General features: G+C 46.3%; 1 long non-coding RNA gene across 1 annotated transcript; it reads left to right on the top strand.

The window, feature by feature from the left end:
* The first annotated feature begins 6,614 nt into the window (after positions 1-6,614).
* On the top strand, positions 6,615-7,620 carry LOC148112024 (uncharacterized). Its single transcript, XR_015730075.1, has 3 exons — positions 6,615-6,845; positions 7,104-7,227; positions 7,560-7,620. It is a non-coding gene; the product is annotated as an uncharacterized LOC148112024 (long non-coding RNA).
* Positions 7,621-7,825: the final 205 nt, after the last annotated feature.

Here is a 7,825-nt window from a genome sequence, read left to right as displayed (position 1 = left end):
GGCTCGCAAGGCTCTTTTCAGGCCTTCTGGTGTCCTGGAGAGGATCACAGGGGCATCTGCATAGAGCAGGAGGGCGATGCTTTGGTCACCTATTTTTTTGGGGGGGGGGGTGATTTGGTTTGTTTAGCCATTTTACCATGCCAGTTATGTAAAAGTTGAAAAGCAGGGGGGCCAAAATGCCCCCGTTTAACCCCCTTTTGAGTTTTAACTGACTTCGAGAGGGACCCCTGCATATCACACCTCACCTTGAGGGATGGTTTAGTATGTAGGGCAGGTAATAGATGTAGAAGCCTGTGGTCAATTGAGGCAGCTTCCAGCTTCTCCCATAGCTTAGTCCTGGGAACCGTATCAAAGGCTGCCTTGAGATCTATGAAGCAGATCTATTTGATATGTATTTTTCAATCAGTTGATGAAGAACTAAGCACTGATCGGTAGTGCCTCTCCCCTCTCTAAGCCCGGCTCCCTCTTCAGCGATCAAATTCTCCAGAGCCAGCCACTCTCCATCTGGAGGTGTTTTCCATCAGGATGACCAGGGAGAAGATTAGCCTGACAACTTTCTTCTTGATCAACCCATGCTTTCTGGGAATCAACCTCCTGTTTTCAAAGAGTTTATGAATCATCTTTTATTCCCTCTCTTCATTTTATTTGTCATCTGCTCTAGAATGTTCCCTATAATTGACCAATTGTGTCGATTATATTTTCTCTATGCTTTGTCAGTATATGATGAACGAATCTTTCTCAAACATTTTCTTTCACTTCTGAAGATGGTGGCAGTATTTGTATCCTATTTAACCATATTTGGAGATTAGACAATTGTAGAAGAAAGATTTAAGAAACAAAGTTTTCTGTTTTTCAAATTCCTGGATATTCCCATTCTAGTTTCATCCCTTTCTGGAGAAGAATGAGTTTTGCAATATTTCCAGCATTAAACTGTACTTGGACCAAAATGGAGAGATAAACGCAGATGTGGTCATCAAAATCTTCTTGGTTCTCCCCAAGGAGGATCCCAAGAAAGAGTTTCTGGCGTATTCTCTAAGACAGAGATTTACTATCAGCCAAGATGCTCTTTCACAGATAAAGTTGCTCAATAAGGTGGGAGAAATTTTGTTGTCTTTTCTCTGTTTTCCAAAGTCTGAGGTCCCATTTCCAGTGGGCAAAGCCTAGAGTCTCCAGGGTGTTTGGCCTCCCATGCCAATTGGTGTCATCTGATTGTAGTTCTTCAACAGACGGGACCTAAGTGGGGTGGCTTTGCCATGTTTTAGGAAAATCTTTCAAGATCTTACTGGTCAGAGTTTTCTTTCTTCATCACAGTTTATTTATTTATTTTTATTTTGTTCTCACTTATATGCCGCCCTTCTCCCGAGGGACTCGGGGTGGCTTACAATATGTAAAACAGTAGGAACAAATTCATAAAATAATTAAAATTTACAAAATTAAATAATTAAAACCCCAGTAATTTAATATAAAAACCCCATCGGATCAGCTGATTTGTTCGAACAGCCAAGTCTTCAGGCCCTGATGGAAGAAGCGGAGATCGGGGGCCGTCCAGAGCTCAGTGGGCAACCCATTCCAGAGGGTCGGTGCGCTTACCAAGAACGCCCTCAACCTGGGGGCCACCGGCCGACATAGTCTGGCTGATGGCACCTGGAGGAGGGCAATTGTATGTGAGCACATTGGATGGTGGGAGGCAGGTTGGAGGTGGTCCTGCAAATACCCCGGGCTCATGCCATGTAGGGCTTTATAAGTAAGAACCAGCACTTTGAAGTTTAATTTCATATTAAAAAACCTAACAGAATAAATTTTCCTAAATCTTTTACAGTAAACTTTATTATCACTTTTATTAAGAATATATCATCATATTTAAATCTTTTTTCAATTCCATCCCTCTAGACTACATTAAATAGAAAATTACTTTATTGCAGTGTTAAATTCCGAAAGCAAAAGGGAGGAACTAAAGGAAGAATCTGCCAGTTGTTTTACCTCCTGCATCTCTTTAGAAGTAGTCAAAGATTTCATATTTACCCCAGTGAAGACCAGAGGCTACTTGTCTCCATCCATTTCTCCCTCCATTTTCCATGGACGAAGATTCCTAACATATTTTCTTTGGCATTCCTTGTTTTTCTGCTTAGTCCCTGCCTCAGTCCAAATGTGTGGAAAGTTGTCATCCTGGATTTGTCAAGAGGGCTCGAGAAGGAGAGCCAGTTTGCTGCTACGACTGCGTTCCTTGTCCGGAGGGGACCTTCTCCACTCAGGAAGGTGGGTCACACTGAGGAAAATGGGAGGCTTTGTGGACTGGATCCAAATTAAAAGACACATTTAATCTGTATCTTTTTATTTTTTACCTGCACAATTTCTCATCTAAAAGAAAGTAAACGAAAAAGACTTGGAAGGAGGGGCTGGGAAGAGATGGGAGGAGGGGGTGGCCGACTGGGCAAGCTTTACTAACGGCAGAGCAAATATCTCTTACGCCTTTTAGTTTGGATTTCAGGGGTGGGTTCTGCTTACCTTTACCACCGGTTCAGATCGCCTATGATGACGCCCGGGTCGGTGGGCGGAGCCTCCTGCCGGTTTTACTACAAGTCCTTGAGAACCGGTCCAAACCGGGGGCAACCCACCACTGTTGCACATATGCTGCTATGTTTATCTTTCTAGGAACATCTGAGTTCTTTGAAAGTAGCTGAATTGTTTCAGATCCACCTTCTGAAAGACCTTGCAATCCACTGTATATTGGATCCTCCCCTTGAGGATCACTGAGAAGGTGTCACTGGGCCATAATCTGGTGCTGTGGATAGTTATGGGGGGGGATCTCATTACACAAATATTCTGCCAGTCATGTACATCAATCAATCTATCAATCAATCACAATAGAATAGAAGGAACTTTGGAGGTCTTCTAGTCCAGCCCCCTATTCAAGCAGGAGACCCTAGACCATTTCAGACAAGTGACTGTCCATTCTCTTCTTAAAAACCTCCAACGTTGAAGCACCCACAACTTCTGGATCCAGCTGATCCACTGGTTAATTGCTCTCACTGTTAGGAAGTTTCTCCTTAATTCCATATGGCTTCCAGATGTTACAAGATGCTATAGGTATCCTCCAAGTCCAGGATATTAACTGCCATGGGGCAGGACTCAGGATGTTTGCCTAAAATGATTATATGATTCATTGTTAACCTCTAATAATGTAGGTTCCTATGAAGATTCTACACATTACACAGGAAATAATTAACATCCTAGGACTTCCCTCAACTTCATATACCTAGCTACATTTTTAAATTAAAAATATATCCTTCTTAGGCTCTTTTTAATGAAATAGTTAAGAAATACTTCTTGGAAAATGCCTGGGGTATCAGGTGTTATCCAAAGAAGGTTTTTCTTGCAGGACAAAAGGACAGAATATTAAAGAAATATTGCTTTTTTGTTTTCTCAGATACGGAAAAATGCACCAAGTGTCCTGATGATAAATACCCAAATGAGGCCAGAGTCCAATGTATCCCCAAAGTCATAACCTTCCTGTCTTATGAAGAATATCTGGGGATCATCCTGGTTTCTTTTGCCCTATTCTTGTTCTTAATCACAGGCCTTGTTCTAATCATCTTTATTAAATACCGAGAAACTCCCCTTGTCAAAGCCAACAACCGGGACCTCTCCTACATCCTCCTGGTCTCCCTCCTGTTTTGCTTCTTGTCTCCTTCTCTCTTCATTGGTCAACCAAGGAAAGCCACTTGCCTTCTCCGACAGATGGTCTTCAGCATCATCTTCTCAGTTGCCATTTCTTCTCTCTTGGCCAAAACCATCATGGTGGTGCTGGCCTTCCTGGCCACAAAACCAGGAAACCGAGTGAAGAGATGGTTGGGGAAGAGCTTGGCCAACTCCATCATCCTTTCTTGTTCTGCTGCCCAAATTATCATCTGCTCCATCTGGCTGGGAGTTTCTGCCCCCTTCCCTGACTCTGACCTCCACTCCCAGCCTGGAGAGATCATCCTGCAATGCAACGAAGGGGCCGTTTTCATGTTCTACGTCACCCTCAGCTACATGGGCTTCCTGGCTGCCATCTGCTTCACGGTGGCTTTCCTGGCCAGGAACCTGCCTGGGGCCTTCAATGAAGCCAAGCTGATCACCTTCAGCATGCTGGTCTTCTGCAGTGTCTGGGTGACTTTTGTGCCCACCTACCTGAGCACCAAAGGGAAATCCATGGTGGCTGTGCAGGTCTTCTCCATCCTGGCCTCCAGTGGTGGTCTGCTGGGCTGCATCTTCATCCCCAAGTGCTACATTATCCTTGTGAGGCCAGACCTCAACACAAAGGAGCAGCTCACAGCCAGAATAAAAATATGAGACAGAAGAATTTCAACTCAAGAAAATGGTCCACGCTGTTCTGCATGCATGAGTGGGCCAACTATTTTTCTTGAAATAAATAAAGGGTGTGTGGAAGATTGTGAGGAGACAAATTTCTTGGAAAAATGGGAGCATGTTAGCAAGACAGAAATATAGAAGAAATGTATGGAGCAACGTTGATGCCCTCATTTCTCAATACATTTCACCCAAACTGCTGTGGCAACGCAACTGAAACGTTTCTTTTTGTTTACACAATAACTCTTTCTTGAGGGTAGCAACAATACAAGGCTGGGGAGGTAACTTGAGTCTCCCTAATTTTGAATATTCATGCTTACATCATCTATTAAATGAAATATGCATATGTATGATTATAATTTTCTCCTCCTTTCCTGGAATATATAAATATGAGTGCATCCTTTTGTCTCTAAATATTTCCTCCCACTATTTTATGGAGCAAAGTTCCTCCAATGGACGCTAAATATATAATAACTGCACTGAGCCTGGATTATTGGAGTTTTAGGGTCCTGTGTTTGATTCCACAGAAACTGGTGTCAGGAGTGGGATTCACAATCTTCCATCTGCCGCCAGGGACAACAGATGGGGCAGCCCTATAGGGTGAGGGTTGTGAGATTGAACCCATAACCTTTCTCACTGCCACATAAAGGCACCGTTTAGGAATGTGTGTGAGACCACAATCTGTGTCTAAGAGTCTCTTGTGTCTGGAAAGGTTTGTGGTCCCTTCAATCCCAATTCTCAGCCGCCCTGGCCCTGCTGTGAGCTCAGCCAAGCGATGTCTGGAGGTATCCAGGAACTGAGGGGGAATTTGGCTTTGCAGAGTGAGTGGGACCCTCTGTGTGGAAGAATGGAGACTGACTCTGAGGCTTGGTTCAAACTCCCTTTTTCCTGTTGTCTGAATGGAGGAATTCAGCTGATCCCAGGCAGGGAGGGAAGTGGATGATGGGGCTCCAGCAGACCCTGCTTGGGGAAGGAATCTTTCCCAAAGAAACAGGGAAACCTGCTGTGTCCCAGGGCTGGGAGGGGGTCCGATGCCCCACTGGTGCCCCCAAAGGCTGCAAAAAAGGGAGTGAGTTAAATTGGAAGGGATGATTAAAAAAAAAACTCTTCCTCCTTGTGAGAAGAGAAATTCCTGTATCTGCACAAAGCTGTGACAGATTCCATGCAAACAGCAGCAGGAAAGCCGGTTTTTATATTTGTTAGATTGTCCCCCAGGGTTTTATTATTTTTGCAAATAACTAAAGGAGGTGAACATGTCCAACTCTTCTTCTTCCTCCTCTTTTCCCCACAACAATCGCCCTGTGAGGTGGGCTTGTCTGAAAGAGAGGGTCTCTCCCGAGGTCAGCAAACAGGCTTTCAAGGCTAAGGCAGGATTTGAACTCAGGATCTCTTGCTTCCTAGCCTGATGCCTTAACCATTGTCAATGGGCAAAAGTCCCCCCCCCCCGGGTCTTTCTGGGGTAGAGCAGCCCCATCCGAGAGCAAAGGGGAGAAACTCCTGGACACAGAGAGCCCCTCCCCCCATCACAGCCCCTCCCTCTTGCCAGGGTTCAGCTAAGACTCACTGCCTGTAGGGGGCAGCATAGAGTCTGGCCCTGGAGTCCTAGCTGGGCCCTGGGGATTGAAATCGGGGCCTCCTGGTGATTGGCTCAAAGCCCCCAGCTGCCTTTGACATAAGTCATAAGTGCGAGGACCCATCATAGATGGCTTTTTTTTAATGGCCGTGGAACTTGGAACTGTCGCAAAATGAATGGATATAAATCGAGGACTTCCTGTAGGGACCGTTTGGGACTGTACAAAATTGGATCCACTGTTTCTTTAGGCACCTTCTCACAAGGCCTTTTCAAATGAATCACATCTGATCTTTTAGGCCTATTTCCCTTTCACCTCCCCTTCATCATCTGGGCATGAAGAGGAAAACCTTGATCCCCTGGATCTCTAATACCAGATTCCAGATCCAAGGGACAAGATTCCCAATCTGGACTCCACCCCCACAGAAGGGGCAGAATCCGGGGCTCCCCGACCTCCCCAGGCGACCGACGGTTCCCCCTTCAGAAGGAGCCGCTGTGGCTGAAGCGAATCGGGGGCTCGAAGCCCCTTCCGGATTGGCTCATCCATGAATAAGCCACGCCCCCAGGGGAAGGCAGCTGGCTGGTGGCTATTCAGAGCCTTGGCTTGTGACGTCAGAGGCTCCTCCTGAGCTCATTGGCTGGAGCTCACCATGGCAACCTCCAGCATCCTTGGGGAGTCTAGACCACATCATGGAGGCTCTGCTCAACATCCCTGGAAAGTGGCTGGATTGGATGGCAGCACTGGGGGCATCGCAGGGCCTCCCTCGCCTGGGCTCCTCAGGAGGGAGAGACCCTCCCCTTTAAGGCAGAATTAAGGGGGGGAGAGATGAGTGAAATGGGGTTCAACCAAACACGACAGACGTGCTGATACCTGCCGTGTCTGCAGCCTCCATACCTGTCACCAAACTCCTCATCCACCATCTCGAAGGTCCTTGTCTCGGGAAAGGGGCTGGGGCCGGGCGGCTGGGGGGCAGCGATAGGAACTAGGGAAGAAAATGGCTTCGGGATGTCCCAGTTGGAGAGGCATTGAGACCCCAAACTGACCAGAGAAATTAACCTAAAAAGGGATTCCATTGGCCAGATGTAGTTATTTCCCAAACAGACTTGGCCTGGAGATTTATTTATTTATATATTTTCATTTTCTACTATTCAGATTTTTATCCACCTTTATTGTTTCTCTAAATAGCTCAAGGCATGAACATACTGAAGACGCCTTCGCCCTCACAACAAGCTTGTGAGGTAGGCTACGGCTGAGAGGGAGGGACTGGCCCAAGGTGACCCTCCAGGCTTTCGTGCCTTGGATGGGACTGGTAAATTCTTGGAGGGGGGGCTCTTTCCTAATCCGAATGGTCACCTCCCCCTTTCCCTGTGACCAGAAGCCCCCTAGCAGTGCCAGAGATGGCCGAATTGATCGATCGCTGATTCTGACTCCTTTGGAGAGTTTTGATAGATGAGATGCCTCGAATTGGAGCCAGAATCAAGTGGGAAGTCTGGGCAGTTTGAAGGGAGACCAGTTGTGATGGATTGTCTCAGTGTTTCTCAAACTGGGCCCCTTGAAGGCATCTGCGGACTTAAGGCCGGTTAGCAAAATGTCCCCTGAACTGAGAGAGGAAATGACTGTGTCTCTCCATTTTTCAAACAGGTCAGCACCAGGGAAGAAAAGGTCCTTGAGGGAAGATCCTTGGGGAATCTCTCAGCGAGCACTGATGGCCTCCATCTCTAGATTAACCGGCTGAGAGATTCCTTTGACTTTCAGATCCAGGAATTCAAGAAAGACAAACAACGAATGGAAGAGCAGCTGTCTCAAGCAGACATTGGATCAACTTCAGACCACAACAGAAGACCTGCAGAAAACTCTGCTGGAGAACAAAGGAAGGTTGGACCATTCCAATGTGATGATCCACCAGT

The sequence above is a fragment of the Pantherophis guttatus genome, chromosome 15, assembly GCF_059756535.1.
Source record: "Pantherophis guttatus breed Tessera chromosome 15, ASM5975653v1, whole genome shotgun sequence".
In the NCBI taxonomy this organism is placed as follows: domain Eukaryota; kingdom Metazoa; phylum Chordata; class Lepidosauria; order Squamata; family Colubridae; genus Pantherophis; species Pantherophis guttatus.
The sequence above is the reverse complement of the archived record's forward strand: the minus strand, read 5'-3'. Positions and strand labels throughout refer to the sequence as shown.